This window comes from Acomys russatus, chromosome X (genome assembly GCF_903995435.1).
Source record: "Acomys russatus chromosome X, mAcoRus1.1, whole genome shotgun sequence".
Lineage (NCBI taxonomy): Eukaryota > Metazoa > Chordata > Mammalia > Rodentia > Muridae > Acomys > Acomys russatus.
In genome coordinates, this window is record NC_067169.1 from 54,021,831 (window position 1) to 54,029,738 (window position 7,908).

Below are 7,908 nucleotides of genomic sequence, written 5' to 3' on the forward strand. Positions count from 1 at the left end.
GAAAGTTTGTTATTAATTCCAGGTCAGGATGTGGAACTTGATGCACTTCTTCCCCCTCAAGTTGATAGAAGTCTCAGCATACAGATAAATAAAAGTAATTGTTAGCATCTGTTCCAAAAATCTTCTGGTTCACACATATGTATACTGTATAAAAGGCCTGAGAGAAATAAACTTGAGTTTATTTAGTGTTTAGTGTTAGTCCTCCCAAAGTCTTGCCTTCCTCTCTTGTCTCCTTTGCTGTATCTTTTCTATCTTTTCCTAGATCTAGTTTATCTTCAAGCCCCATATCCAGGTACTGTTCAATTCTGCCAGCTAACACCAGCAGCCCAGCTATAAGGAAAAATGAAATTATGAAATTTTCAGGCAAATGGATGCAATGAAAAAAGATACATATACTCAGAGAAGTCACCCAGGTTCACAAAGACAAATGCCACATGTTCTCTTGCAAACTTGGACCATAACATTAACTCTTTTGCTTTATATATTTAACTTGAAATGTATGCAGAAGTCAGGTAATTAGAAATGGGAGGCTGGGGCCAGGCCTGCAGGTCTGAGGAGAGCCCCGGTTGCAGGTGTCTTTTCGCAGGATGGGGTTCATGAAACTTGTCAAAAATAAAGCCTACTTTAAGAGATATCAAATGAGATTTAGAAGGCAGAGAGAGGGTAAAACTGACTACTATGCCCTGAAACACCTGGTGATCCAGGACAAAAATAAGTACAACACTCCCAAGTACAGGATGATAGTCCGAGTCACCAACAGAGACATCATCTGCCAGATTGCATATGCCCATATAGAAGGGGATATGATCATCTGCACAGCATATGCACATGAACTGACAAAATATGGTGTGAAAGTTGGCCTGATAAATTATGCTGCTGCCTATTGCACTGGCCTGCTGGTGGCCCGCAGGCCTCTCAATAGGTTTGGCATGGGCAAGGTCTATGAAAGCCAGGTGGAGGTGACTGGAGATGAATACAATGTGGAAAGCATTGATGGTCAGCCTCACTTGCTATTTGGATGCAGGTCTTGCCTGAACTATGACTGGCAATAAAGTTTTTGGGGCCCTGAAGGGAACTGTGGATGGAGGCTTGTCTATCCCTCACAGTACCAAACAATTCCCCGGTTCTGACTCTGAAAGCAAGGAGTTCAATGCAGAAGTGCATCCGAAGCACATCATGGGTCAGAATGTTGCAGAGTACATGCAATACCTAGTGGAGGAAGATGAAGGTGCTTATAAGAAACAGTTCTCTCAGTACCAAAAGAGCATCATCACTCCAGACATGATGGAGGAGATGTACAAGAAAGCTCATGCTGCTGTCATAGAGAATCCAGTCTATGAGAAGGAGCCAAAGAAAGAAGTTGAGAAGAAGAGGTGGAACCATTCCAAAATGTCCCTTGCCCAGAAGAAAGATTGGGTTGCTCAAAAGAAAGCAAGCATCCTCAGAGCTCAGGAACAGCCTGCTGAAAGCTAAAGCAATTTTCTATGAAGATTTTTTTTTTCCATAAAGACAATAAACTTATTGGCCAAACAGAAAGAAAGAAAGAAAGAAAGAAAGAAAGAAAGAAAGAAAGAAAGAAAGAAAGAAAGAAAAAGAGGGGGCTGGAGAGATGGCTCAGTGGTTAAGAGCACCGCCTGCTCTTCCAAAGGTCCTGAGTTCAATTCCCAGCAACCACATGGTGGCTCACAACCATCTACAATGAGATCTGGTGCCCTCTTCTGGGGTGCAGGCAAACATGCAGGCAGATACTGTATAAATAATAAATAAATCTTAAAAAAAAAAAAAAAGAAAGAAAAAGAAATGGCATGCTGAAGATGGGTGCATTAAGGGAGGGAAGATGATAAAAATATGGCAAAATGAAAATAGAGAGGGAGAATATTGCATGCAGAAAGATTTAAACATGAAAGAAGTAGTAGTAAGCAAACAAGGCATGGGAGAAGGCAAGGTGAAAGATGGATCAAAAAGCTATATAGAAATGTACCATATTGCAATTGCAACCCGAGTTTAATATATATATATATATATATATATATATATATATATGTATGTATGTATGTATGTATGTATGTATGTATATACACATCTATACACACACATATTTGTATGGATAGATAGATAGATAGATAGATAGATAGATAGATAGATAGATAGATAGATAGAATCAGAGACTATAGTCACACTTCTTCAGCCTACCATTGGCTTGACAAGCCACACAACAAGAGCAGCCCCTATGGAGGGGAGAAAGACTAAATGAATCTGGAGAAGCATGTCAAAGCCACTTTCCAGAAAGGTACACTTCCAAGAATGGAAAACCATTAAGGCCACCATCTTTCTAAACAGCTCACTGTGGGTTGTAGTCAAAGGGGAAAGAATTTCTCTCAATATACCAGTACAAATACAGATAACCAGATTCAGAATTAATTTATGGCTTAAGTTCCTGCTGAGAATGATGGAAAATTGTATCTATATCTATATGCTGCATACATGGATGCTGGAAAAGAACATAACAGATGCATGGTAGTTTCTGTTATCCATCTTTTCTGTTTCATTGAGGGATGGGTCCAGAAATCTTAGTGAACACGTACACTCCATCTGGATTCTTGATTTATATCCTACATGGTTTTGTCTTATAAGTAAAGCTGCCTTCAAACCTTAGAAATAAAATAAGATAAAATTTAAAAACACACAATAACCATTTCTTAAAATTCAACGAGGGCCAATGAAGTGGCTTATTAGTTATACATATTTGCCACCAAGCCTAAATCCCTGAGTTGGAGCCCTAAGACCTACAAAGTGGCAAGAAAGAACTAATTTTTCCAATTTGTAATCTGCCTTTCACACACATGCCCTCTACACAACACACAAATAAATAACTAAATGTAATTTAATATTTAACTCAACAATAAGAAAACAATCTACTTTTAGTCGGGCGTGGTGGTGCACTCCTTTCATCCCAGCACTAAGAGAGGCAGAAGTAGGCAGATCTCTGTGAGTTCGAGGCCAGCCTGGTCTACAAAGCAAGTCCAGGACAGCCAAGGCTAACACAGAGAAACCCTGTCTTGAAAAACCAAAAAAGAAAAAGAAAACAATCTACTTTTAATATGAGAAAAACTCTTGAACACCTCATGGAAAACATAGATAGATGGCAAAAAAAAAAAAAAAAAGGTTCAACATCATGTATTATTGTGGACCAAATTACTGTGACCAAAATTCAGGACACTGAAACCACCACACCAAATAAAGACAAGAATATAGAACACCTGTAACTCCCATGTGTTTCTAGAGGAAAGAAAAACAGTAGGAACACTTTTGAAGATACTCTGGCAGTTTCTCAAAAATCAAATCTGCTATTGTCACACAACTCATCAGTTGTACTTCCTGATATTTGCTCAAATGCACTTTTATTCACACTAAAAATTGCATATGGATACAAGAACTTTACCTGTAATTATCAAGATGTCCTTTAGCAGTCAGGTAGAAAAATAGTACAGCATATTCAAACAATGGGATATTCTTTACTGCTAAGAAGAAATGAGATACAAAGCTGTGAGAGACATTGTGGAACTTGAAATATGTAGTACTGAGTGGAAAATGGTGATCTAAAAATGCTATGTATTATATAATTATGACTATATGTCCTTTTGGTAAAGGCCAAACATAATTAGTTTAAAAGATCAGTAGTTACTAAGGGCTAGACGTAGATAAGGATGAATAGACAAAGATTAGACCATTAGGGCAGTGAAAATATTCGATATAGTCCTACGTCAGTAGATTTGAATCATATTTGAGAACACCCACACAATACAGGTATCAAGAGCAAGCCCTAAACTGTCGAGTTTCAGTGATGTTCCACTATACATTGAAATGTTGATGGCTGATAAAGTGGTGAGAGGGATTCTTAATTACTTTATCAACTTGTTCCCACATCAGTACCTTCTGGATCTTGCAGTAGGCATGTTCTTCTGCTGAGCAGGTCTTTTGAGTTACAGTATTGCAGCTTTTCCTTCTCATGATGTCTTCAACAAATATGGCCATAGTATCTAACTTATATCATAAGACTAAAGGATGTGTGAACAGTAGCTTTGTGCTCTATTTTTTTTCACCTTGGGCCAGTTACCAGATCTCACTGAATCTGCAATTCTACCCCTCCTACTAGCTTATAAAATAGGGCTGAAAACCATTCAATACCTTTGATTTCGGTGAGTTCTGATGGAAATTTGCAGGAGCAAATGTCTGGACTCTGACTGGGAGTGCATACATGCTCTGTGAACTGAGTTTTTGGTTGTGTCCCTCCAGCAACCAACCAAGACATGCACTTCTCTTTTTATTTTAGAGTCAACCGTCTTTATCCTCTTTGCTTATCATTTAAGGTCCCTGCTATGGTTAGAACACTAGGTTTGCAATGTCTCCCTATTAGGGGATGATCTCTGCTTTCCTCATCCTCTCTCTTCTTCAAAACCCTTCACATATTCATCCATTAGACAGTGGCCCCTACAACTTCCCCTTCCCAGAGTTAAGTTGTCCTTGAATGTCTAAGCAGCCTGTTCCTTTACTGTGTTAACATTTAGCTTTCACCTAGATTTGGACCTCCCTCTTTCTTTTATTTTCATTATCCAAAAGTGAGGATCTGGCCTTTCAGCTAAGGTTATTACAGAAGTCTATTGCTCAACCCTTCCAATGGGTACTTGTCCTGTCTCCTCACATTCCCACAAGATGCTCTAATCTTTCTATAAAAGATATCTTGGTCTTGCTTTGACCAACAGTGCTTCTAATTCTCTAGATGTTTCTTCCCTGGAAGTGCAAGTGTTCATCAGAGTGCTAAAGATTGTCAGAAGATGAAGTTCATTTGAGCACTAGCATCACCAATGCTCCAGGAAGCTCAAGGAGAAAAGTGAGAATGGGTAGGAAGATTGCAGTGCAAAGCTTAACTGGAGTTAACAGGCAGAGATGCCTAAACTGTTCTCAGTTTTCACATGGACGAACAAGCATGCCATTCAGGGGTGGGATCATGGAAGCATGGTAGGCTCATGCTTTGTAGTCTCAGTCACTCTGTGGAAGACAGCCATAATAGCTATTTAAATGTTGAGCACTGTGAGTGCACTGAATCCTCTCAACCACAAAATCCTCTCAGCATCACCATAGAGAGCTTTTTTAAAATCTTCTCCCATACAACACATTGCAATCGCAGTTTCCCCTTCCTCCACTCCTCCCAGTCCCTCCCCTCCCTTCTCCTCTGTATTCACTCCTCCTCTGTTTCAGATATCAACTGAACACAGCATAAAAAGTTACAATAAAACTAGACACAAACCCTCATATAAGGGTTGGTTGAAGCAACCCAGTAGGAGGGAAAAGGTCCCAAGAGCAGATGAAACAGAGACACCCCCACTGCCACACTTAGAAGTCTCATAAAAACACCAAGCTAACAACGATAACATATTTGCAGAGGACTAGTGCAGACCCATGCATGCTCTGTGATTGGCAGTTCAGTCTCTGTGAGTCCCCATGAGGCCTGCTTAGTTAATTCTGTGGGCAGTGCTTTCCTGGTGTCCTTGACCCCTCTGGCTCCTACAATTATTTCTCCCCTTCTTCCCCAGGGTTCCTGGAATGACCCAATGGAGATCTCCAATTTGGACTCTCTACCTAATGTTTAGTTGTGAGTCTCTGCATCTGTTCCTATCAGCTGCCATATTGAAAACTAAATCTGAGGGGGGCTAGAGATGGTTCAGCAGTTGAGAGCATTGAATGTTCTTCCAGTGGACCAGAGTTCAATTCCCAGCACCCACACTGAATTGGGTCACAACTGTCTACAACTCCAAGATCTGACACCCTTTCTTTTCTTTTTTTTTTCTTTTTTTACATATACATTTATATTATTACACAAATCTGACACTCTTACATAGACATATGTGCAGGCAAAACACCAATGCATGTAAAAGAAATATGACTTTAAAAAATGAACCTGAAAGAAGTGAAGTGCCTTGTGGAGGTTCATAATGAATTATGCTTGGGCTTGCCAAGTAACATGGGTTGTCTGCTAAGGTATGCCTTGGTTTAGTCCATGCTCTATTGTCAGCCTCAGTTACCAGTCTAGCAAAGAGGTATGGATTTAAGCTTTGAATGCTGTGTCCTTCTCAGGACTAAGAGGACCCTATGATTGATAGCATAGCTTTTTCAGACAAAGAGACCATTCTGCTCTTCAAATCCCTTAGCAAATGCTCAAACCTGACCTTAGATTGCACCAGGGAGGTGGAAAAAGTACTTAGAGAAGAAATGTGATAGCATAGAGAGATGCTCTGAACTTCTCTAGCAGCATTGAGAGGCCAATCTAAGTTTAGAAAATATTTACCAAGTGATGAAATTCTCCCAAGCATTGAAAAGTTTAACCATGATCCATCATGGTCCATCATGATCCTCATGATCCATCAATAATTTCACATTTAATATCTCCTTCAGGCCTTAAAATTAACCTTGACGGTGGGAGTCGTCCCAGGATCTGAGGCCCCATTCCACCCAGGCTTCTGTAAATATCAATCCCTGCAGTAAAGCTGTCTTTCTGGGTAATATTCAAGTTAAGGAGGAAATCAACTAGTCACCCCCATATCCTCCCAGGAGGAGATCCTGTTGCATGTCTCCAGCTTGTATCAAAGATGCCATCTCTCCCTTCCCAGTTTCCCTTCTCTCTCTCTCTCTCTCTCTCTCTCTCTCTCTCTCTCTCTCTCTCTCTGTCTCTCTCTCTCTCCAAAGCCTCTTGCCTCCCACCACCACCCACACCTCTCTCCCCACATCTGATCTGTACCCTCATTCCCCTCCCCACACCCTCTCTTACCCAGTTCTCTCTTCTCATCCACTTCGGCTGTCTATTCTATTTCCCCTTCAAGTATCCCCTCTTGGGCCCTCCTTGTTACTTATCTTCTTTGGGTCTGTGTATTGTAGCATGGTTATCCTGTACTATATGGCTAATATCCACTTATGAATGAGTTCACACCATGTGTGTCTTTCTGGGTCTAGGTTACCTCACTCAAGATGATAGTTTCTAGTTCTATCCATTTGCCTGCAAATTTCATGATTTGTTTGTTTTTAATAGCTGAGTAGTATCCTATTGTAAACATGTACCACATTTTCTTTAACCATTCTTTGGTTGAGAGACATCTGGGTTGTTTCCAGTTTCTGGTTATTATGAATAAAGCTGCTATGGACACAGTTGAGCAAGTGTCCTTGTGGTACAGTGAAGAATCTTTTGAGTATATGGCCAGTAGTGGTATAGCTAGGTCTTATTCCCAATTTTCTGAGAAAGCGCCAGATTGATTTCCAAGTGGTTGTACAAGTTTGCATTCCCATCAGCAATGGAGGAGTGTTCCCCTTTCTCCACATCCTTGCCAGCATGTGTTGTCACTTGAGTCCTTTATCTTAGCCATTCTGATAGGTGTAAGATGGAATCTCAGAGCCATTTTTTTTATTATTTTAATTTTTACATATACACTTATATTATTACTCATATATACAATAGATTACCTATAGCAAGAAGAACCATGACACAATCAGAAATTATATAAATGTTACATTCTTAGTGTTTTAGCTATTTGTATTTGACAGCCTTGAAGAAGACATCTTTCCTATCTTGGTGCATCTAAATTTCTGAATGTAAATCAATCTTCATCACATATTGTCATTATCAACTTAGAACACCTATCTAGACCTAAAAACATCTTAACCCTTAAAGAATTAAGCTTCATTGTAAAACTAAGCTACTTTATCTTCAACTCCCTCAGAGACTTGAGAAGAAATAAACTTGATTACCTGAGTATGCCGGGAGTGCAGGTTAGTAGCTTTCCAAATGAATAGATGACAGAGACAGTTTTCTATCTGAATAGTCACCCAAAACTCTCTATAGTGTTGGAACATCTTCTT

General features: G+C 39.8%; 1 pseudogene; it reads left to right on the forward strand.

The window, feature by feature from the left end:
- Nucleotides 1–584: 584 nt before the first annotated feature.
- LOC127185103 (60S ribosomal protein L5-like) lies at nucleotides 585–1,473 on the forward strand (annotated as a pseudogene).
- Nucleotides 1,474–7,908: the final 6,435 nt, after the last annotated feature.